We start from the raw sequence: 8,965 nt of genomic DNA on the forward strand, positions 1-8,965 counted from the left end.
CTGGATATACTTAGAGAAATACATGATTGTTAAGCATAGTGTCCATTAACCCTATTCTTTTTTAATGTAAAGATGGGTTGCCCCAACAATCGTTCAAACTTAGTGTTTATTATCTAACACATAGTACCATCACAATTTTATAATATGGTCAGGAGTAGAGGTGGGCATTGGGCCAGACCGCCCATGGCCCGGCACGAAGCGGGCCGTGCCAGGCACGGCCTGCTTGCTACAGTAACGGGCCGTGCTAGACACGGCTCATAAAAGGGGGCCGAGCTGGGTTAAGAATTTCTGGCCCGCGGGCCGAGCCCGGCATGGCCCATAAAGGTCTGGGCTGGCTCGATTCGTGGGCCAAGCACGGCATGGCCCGCGGGCCAGCCCGAAACGACCCATAAGGGTTATATTATTTTTTCCTCAAAATACCCCTCAAATTAGCCGTTTTATGGCTGTTGGAAAGGGCAAAATGGGTAAAAAGCCACAAATAACCGTTATGAGCCAAAAAAAAATAGGCGTTATGGGCCATCCATAACGGTTATTTTTTTTGGACAGACGGGCCGTGTCAGGCACGGCCTGTGCCGGGCCCAGCATGGCCCGTCACCCCACGGGCCTAGGGTCGTGCCGGGCTTAGCCTTTAGGTTAAGTGGACCGTGCCAGGCATGGCTCGTTTAGTAACAAGCTAGGCCAGGTATGGCCTATTTGGTCTGTGGCCCTGTGGGCCTAAGTCGGGCCGGGCCCGACACGGCGCAATGCCCATCTCCAGTCAGGAGAGAATTGTTTTAGAAATGGTTGGCGTTAAATTGTTGATTCTGTGCACTGTGAGAGTGTTTCGTTGGAATCGCAGATATGCCAAATATTTTTTTGGGGAGAGGTCCCCACTTTCGTTAGCCCTGGCAAGTTTGAAAAGAAGGAAATTTTATGGCTAGTGACCTGTTACTTTTCTGGTCTTCATCTTTTTCCTAGTCAAATGGGGATTATGGGATCACAGCGTGCATGGGCCCTCACTTTGTTTATGCCCTGGGGAAAAAAAATTAATGCAAACGGATTTTTCTTTTGGACACTGAACATGCTTTCAGTTAATTGGAGAGGTGGCAATCAAAATATATTTATTTTTTGATCGCATACAAGAAAGGTTTTCTGAATTTTGAAATCTTTGGTATAGGATGAGGCTATAGACGATGGAGATGATCATCTAACAAGGCATACAAGTGTCTATTTAGTAAGTTTTGTTAGAACCTTTTTCTACTTTTCTTAATCACGGGCCTTCTTGAATAAGGAACACTTAAGTAACTATTTTTATAGCCTATTCCATTACTTTCGTAATTTGGAATGTATGCCACAATTATGCGTATCCTGTATCTATCCATTTGTGGTTGAACTAGTCCACCGCTGAGCTGTGAATTTGGTCTAACCAATAATTTTACCTGTGAAAGAGACCTACAAAGTCTTGGCCATGACCTCCTTCCCTGGGCAAAAGTCATAATGCTAATCGGTGGACTCATTTGCATATCCATCACAAAATTATCCAAGCTGTCAATACCCTATCATTTAGGTTTCATGCCTCCGTCAATCGGATGGATTATGATAGTTACTTAACATGGTCATTGCAATATATTATGGAGCGCGTAACTTTTGCGAAGAGCAGTCAAACTCCCGGGTTACAAGAATTTTGCTCAAGAACAACATCATATGGGACGAGCACTATAGAATATCATATGGGACGGAACTCCTACTTTACCATGTATTCTCTTGCACTCATGTTAAAGGAAAAACCTAAAAGTTAAATAGGGATGAGACTCCTAACGAAATCTATCAATTCTGTAACTTAGTAATAATAATTGCACCAAGAGAGATCGTCTACGAAAAGAGACCATCCATATCTTTTTTCTTTTTTATTAAGCCTCTCCATTTATCCTCTTTCTTATCGAGCTATCTATCCCATTCGTGAGGTCTTTTTTTCTTGATTTTCTTTCTTCTCCCCCTAAATCCCTATCTCTTTTCTAAGATCTTTGTACTTCAGAATTTATGAAATCTAAAAAATGACATATATATAATTTCTTACGTTAGACAATGCAAGAAAATAATGTACTGGTATTGATGAACACTAAATTTTGAAAATTATGTATCGATTTACCTAAAGGTGTGTATTGGCTTGTTAGATAACTAATTTGTTGGTGTGTCACCTGGTCATGTAGTGTGTATTAGTAAAAAATAGGTTTGAAACTATATATCGATTTATTTGAAGAGATATATTGGATCTGTTGCTGGAAATTGGACCCGGGGGCCACCGCGAAGCCGGGGAAGGAGGAGCTCCGCTGCTGCAGGGGGCGGACGGCGGTGCGCCGGCTGGCTGCGTCCTCCGCCGGGGGGCGTGGGAGCGTCCGAAGAGGGGTGGTGCGTCCAGTCCTGTCCTGTCCTGCAAAAAAGCCGGTGGCCGGGCTCCCCGGCGCCGGCCCTCCGATGCCTAAGTCAGAGGGGGTAAGTATGTGGAGAGAGCAGGGAAGAGAGTATGTGGAGAAGACAGGGAGAGCTTCGGATTTTTCCTCCCGTTTTTTGGTCCCCCTTTCCTCTTCCCCCCAGGTTCCCTTTTATAGGAGGATTCGGTTACCTGGGAGGTGACAGTAGGTTTGTCCCGTTCTGTAATAATTGGGCACGATTTGGCCCATTAATGGCGTGATGGAGAACGGGACCGGATCAGACCGGAATCAGGAAGTTGTCACGGTCGATCGGACCTGTTGAAGTGGTTGAACCGCCGGCCGTGGTGGGCCTGGGGTCCGTGGATGGTAAGTGCATTTATTACCGAATGAACCGGCGGTCAGGGAGAGCCATACGCTCTGATGGTTCAGTGATCCGGAGATCGTCTTGGGCCGTGTTCATTAAATGACTGAGTGCATCGGAGACTTGAGGGAGCCTCGTGCATTAATGGCAGGTCGTGCTGAATACCTGCGGAGATCTTGTGCCTTGATGGCTTGAAAATAGCGGCAGGTTATAGTGGAGTTGTCAGGTCCCTTAGAGGGTCCAGCGAGAGTTGAATTATTTGGTAAAGGCATCGGCTCGGCAAGGGTGCCGAGCCGAGCTGGTCGCCCAGTGGGGCACCCTGTGGCGGGGTTGCTTGAGTACTCCTGGTCGGCGCCTTCTGGGCGAGCACCTCCTAGCCGAGCGCCTCTACTTGGCGCTGTCTCTGGTCAGCGCTTTCTACTTGAGCGCTTCTTTGGTCGGCGCCCGCTGGTCGGCTCTTTCTAGCCGAGCATCCCTACTTGGTTATTTCGGTTGGGCGCCTCTTGGCGCTTTCTCTGGTCGGCACTCTTTGGCCGAGCGCCTTTCCGGTCGGCGCTCCCTAGCCGAGCACCTCCGTGGTGATGACTTGGGGTTTTTCCCCCAACAGGATCAATGCTGGGTGTATATTAAATAAGCTTGCAGTGTGTATCAGAAAGTCAATTAGTGTGTATCACCGTCTATATAATGTATACTAGTGAATATGATGTTCTGAAAACTGTATATCAATTTGCTTGGAGGAATGTATTGGATTTTAGATGACTAATTTACTGAGTGTATCATCATCTGTCCATATATTGTGTACTGATGAATGCATATTTTAGAAATTGTATATCGATTTACCTATATATGTGTATTGGCTTACTATAAGACTAATTTGCTTGGTATGTATTATTTGACCATATAGTATTTACTGATAAAATGTATATTTTAGAAACTATAAAGAAAGAGAATGTGACACACGATTTTTTTTCCTTTTTTGATTTTTTGAATTACGAGACTCGACACTCCGTTAGTAAAACAAATTTCTGACTTTTTGATTTTCTTTAAGATGAGCACTATCGAAAACATGGCAAAATTGAAAGCTCGCTACGTAATTTTTTTTTTTATTGCCTACCCCATATGATTTTTGTTCTTTGTTCAATATAAATTCATGGTATAGTTAAAATAATATGCATTTCTCAAAAATAGATAAAAAATATTTAATGTTTATATTAATCTATATGCTCTCTCATAATTATTCTAAAAGAATGTATTTCAAACCATATATGAATGAAATATAGTAGGGACCGGAAATGTTTGCTAAACTAAATATGAGTCAACCAAAGGGTTTTACACAAACGTGTCAATTTTTCTAACCATATGCATCATAACATCAAAGATTTATATAGGAATTTAGAAAATGCTAAATTAATGGTGTACGACACTTGGGCAACACATGTGATAAAAATAATGAATGGCTATGATCACATAAAAGAAAATATTGTTGGTTATGAGTCGTGCATGATAAATGTACTTCCACTTATAAGCTAGTGCCCGGTGTTGCCCCTATAGTAAAAAAAAATTCCAAACTACGAGAACACTTCCCTCCCTTTCGCTCTAAATGATTTAAAATAAAAACTACGAGTGCTTTTTTAATAAATAAAAGAGTAGATATATGATATGACAAGAAGATTGAAGACTGATTTGATTGTCAGGATTAACGCATAAATAAAAAAAATAAATCGAAAAACTTTTTATTTAGGGAAGAAAGTCCTCACTAAAATATTTTATTAATATATTAAAAACATGCATATAATATACTAGATGCAAATATGTAGAATATGACCCTAATTCTAATCTGAGTATCAAACTCGATATAAAACTATACTCAAAATATAATCTTTTAAAAAAAATCTAGTGTTATTATTTTATAAATATAGGAACATAACTAAAATTTGATATTGTTTTTAATAAAAAAATTTAAAAAATATTTGCTGACAAAAAATTTTATTTATTTATTTTGGCTAATGAACGGCCAAAAAATTATACTTAACTTGATTGCTAAGCAGAGATCATGGAACTGCAAAAAGAGGCAGCTTTACAAAAAGAACAAACGAGGCATTTTTATTTTGGAACTGTTGATGTGGCATCATTATCAACCACTGATTGGATAATCTTGAGTCACCCATTGAATTTGCTAAAAATGGAAAAATATGCCACACTTATATATGTAATAATACCTGCAATTTCGTCAATAGCAAAGTGTTTCGAGGAAAAAAAATCAATTGAGAAGTGCAAATTCGCAAAGTCAAACAGACGATCTATCGATGTATTGGAGGACAGCTGGGTGATCGAGCAGCCGATGGGTCGGATGCCTACCATGGTGGATTCGGCGAGATTAGCAGGTTGGAGGGTGAGCAATCTACTAGACTCAGAGGGGGGTGGCTGGAGGGAGGAGCTGATTCGTGAGACTTTTGGAGAGCAGTTGGCGGAGTTGGTTTTGATTTTGTCAGTTTCCATTGGGGGGGAGTCTGACAGGCTAGTATGGACGCCGACAGGACGGTCGCGTGTGCGAGCGAGAGATCTTCTCGGCCTATTTAGTTCGGAGCCAGATCGGCAGATTGAGGGTGGTTGGATATGGAGGTTGCGGATTCATCCCTGAGTGGCGCTCTTCATTTGGAAGGTGGCATGGGGCTGTCTCCCGACTAGGAGTTTGTTAGTTCAACGTGGTATGCGGATCTCTCAGTGTTGTGAGGTTTGTGCAGATATTGAGGAGATCATCGAGCATGTTCTTGTGCAGTGCCCTAGAGCCCGAGAGATATGGAGGAGGTCATCGGTCCCACTTCCTGACACGGTGGCTTCGGTGGATGACCTGATCTGCCTGTTGAGAGATTCCACGCGGGGCCCTCGGTCTTTGGAGGCAGGGATTCTGATGGCTTACTTGTCCTACTACATTTGGTTGGACAGGAACGTCGGTCTGTTTGAGGGGAGGAGGATGTCACCGAGGATGGTGGTGGATAGAGCAGTGATATATGCGAGGGAGGTTTTGATGGCTGCCGATGTGTTTTCTTTTGGGATAGCTAGGGATACCTGGGGTACTCGTCATGCTGTTTCAGCATCCCGATTTGCCTTTATTTCTTGGGTACCCCCACCCCTTGGTTATATCAAAGTTAACTTCGACGGCAGTAGGTCAGTGGATGGTATGACTGGAGGGGTTGGTTTTGTGATCAAGGACCATCTTGGTAGGATGATAGCTGCAGGAGGTCGGCATACGCCTGGACTTACGGTAGTGGAGGCTGAGCTGAGGGCAGCCTGGGAGGGTATATCTTATGCGAGGCTGGTACTTGGTGCCGAGCGGGTGTACCTCGAGGGAGACTCCTCCATGGTGATTGATTGGATCCGAGGGGCGGATAGGTTTGGCGATGGTCATCCCCTTATCCGGGGGATTCGCAAGATGGCTCAGATGTTGGGTGGCTTTCGGGCAGCACACGCGTTTAGGGAGGCGAACAGTGCAGCAGACTGGGTCGCCTCCTATGTCGCCCGTCATTCCGGAGATTTTATTTGGACGTCTGCTTCAGATGTTCCCTATCCTTTGTCTTTTTTACTTTTCCGTGATTTGGCAGGATGTACTCACATTCAAGTTATATGATATGAGTAGCCGTTTTCACCAAAAAAAAAAAAGTCAAACGAGATTGTATGATGGATTTTTGACTTATAAAGCAGTAAAAGGTGCTTTTTATGCTATCATGCGCAGAAGCATGCAAGGCTGCAACATTTAAACCGTTAGAAATTAGAAGTCATCCAATGTGGACACCACTTATAGTGAAATTAGAAGTCATCCAATGAAGGCGAAGTACGGTGACCCAACATTTCAGGACGCCATGTGAATTGGATGAAGAGCATCTTTCATATGGCAGGAGATTTGGGTGCGTGCCTCGAGGGTCTTACCAGCGATCAGATAGGAGATCGAAAGTCGGACAGTCATGATTCTGGAGGATAGGTGGTTAGCTGAGGGCACACTGTAGGGTTGGCCCACCATAGCTGACCATAGTTGGCTGGAGAGCTGGAGGGTATGTGAGCTCTTCGTAAGAGGGGAACGGAGGTGGGATGAGGATCTCGTTGGACGCATGTTCGAGGAGCAGCTGGCCGACCGGGTTTTTGTAGTGCCCATCCTAAAGGGGGCGACAGCTGACAGGAGAGCGTGGAATATGACTAGGTCACCGATGGTGAGGGCCCTAGACCTTGAGGCCGGTTTCAGGGCCCGAGACTCGACAGTTGAAGAGTAGATGGATCTGGAGATTGCCCATTCATCCTCGAGTTGCCCTATTCATCTGGAAGGTGGCCTGAGATGCTTGCACACCAAAGTTGTGTTGGGGAGGCGGGGTGTGAGGGTTCCTGCAGCTTGTGTGATGTGCCCGGAGGTAGAGGAGACCATTTTCCACACCCTTATCGACTGTCCGCGGGCCAGACATATATGGTGTTATGCTTCGGGCCAACCGGGTCAGTGGCAGAGGTGGTCGTTTATCAAGGAGTTTCTGTGATTCTTAAAGGTCTTGGCACGGGGATCTATGTTTGAAGAGAGGAAGACTCGTGCTGCGTATCTGGCCTACCAGTGTTGGCTGGATAGGAATGCCCGAGTATTCGAGGGCGTTAGCCCTCACCCGAGGGTGACAGCAGCTAGAGCCCTTATGCAGGCGGCTGAGATAACCGGCGTTATATAGGCATCAGCTGAGTTGGCTAGGGATATCTTGGGCTCCTATTCTGCTCACGCAGCATCCAGGACAATACTCGTTTTCTGGGTGCCCCCATCTCCTAGTTTCCTCAAGGTGAACTTCGATGACAGTGTGGATGATGAGGGAAGATGTAGCGGTGTAGGGTTTTCCATCCGAGATCACGACGCCAGATTAGTTGCAGCAGGGGGCCGGCGGACTTTTAACACGTCAGTGGCATGTGCCAAGCTTAGAGCAGTGTGGGAGGGCATCTACTATGCAAGGCGGACTCTGGGTGTGGCTTGTGTTATTCTTGAGGGCGATTTAGCCATAGTGGTTGAGTGGATCAAAAAACTGGGACGCATAGATGAGGACCGACCGTTGATCCATAAGATTCACAGGTTGATGAAGGAGTGCATCTCCCACCAGGTTTCATATATGTTCAGGGAGGCCAATAGGATGGCTGACTGGGTGGCCTCCTATGCGGCCTACCACTCTGGTGGTTTTGTCTGGGTGGGCAATGGGTCTATGCCAGAGTTATTACGTAGGGTTCTATTTTCTAATTTTATTGCCCGTATTCACATCCGTAGTATGTAAGCCGCCGTTGCACCAAAAAAAATAAATAGTAATAATAATAATAATAATAAATAAAAAGTGCAAAGCGTCCCTCAAAAGTGCTGAGGTTTTCCTGATCCCTTTCTCACACGCACTTGTTGACCATTATTGTCCCATTCCTCCCATACATCAACTTCTACATACTGATGATTTCTTGATTGACATTATTGACCTACCAAGGACCCAAAGGGCATTCTGGATCCCTCTCATGGGGGTGGAAATTTTGATCTCTAGAAAGTGTAAACTTTCTATTTTATATAGTCATAAAAATACTTTTTAGATTATAATCTACTCCACTGAATCTCTCTATCCTCTTTTCACACAACAGACCTTTCATTTTCTCTTTTAATGTTACCCTAACCCGAGGATCATCTAACAATAATTATACCAGTGATTACTTGCCTCTCCCTCAGTAGTAACCTTTCCAAATCAAAGAAATTTTTACATATATTTATTGTTCCGGGTCTCTTCCAAATCAAGAGACATTAGTCAAAAATTAGTTGGCTGATGTCAAAGTCTTGGACGTTGGACCGGTTCCTCCAATTTTTTTTTTTTTTTTTTTTTTTTTTTTGTGTTGGTGTTCTATATGACCGACATAAGATTCGAGTTCCCAGATGCTATAGAGATTGAGTCAGCACTGTGTCTTTTTTTTTTCCCTTGTAAACTTGTAATAATTCTGCTAAAAGAGTATTCTATCCTCTTTTTAAATAAAGTTAGTTATATACTTGACATAAATACCGATAAACTTTTTCACACAGGCGTAAATTGGGACGTGCGAGTGCCGATCCAAACTGTCTGCACAAACAAATCGATAAAGTAAATAAACAAATGAATATATATAAATTAAATAATCTCAGTAGCTCCGCAAGGCGGAGATGCCTGTTTTCGGC

Source organism: Phoenix dactylifera, chromosome 4, assembly GCF_009389715.1.
Source record: "Phoenix dactylifera cultivar Barhee BC4 chromosome 4, palm_55x_up_171113_PBpolish2nd_filt_p, whole genome shotgun sequence".
Lineage (NCBI taxonomy): Eukaryota > Viridiplantae > Streptophyta > Magnoliopsida > Arecales > Arecaceae > Phoenix > Phoenix dactylifera.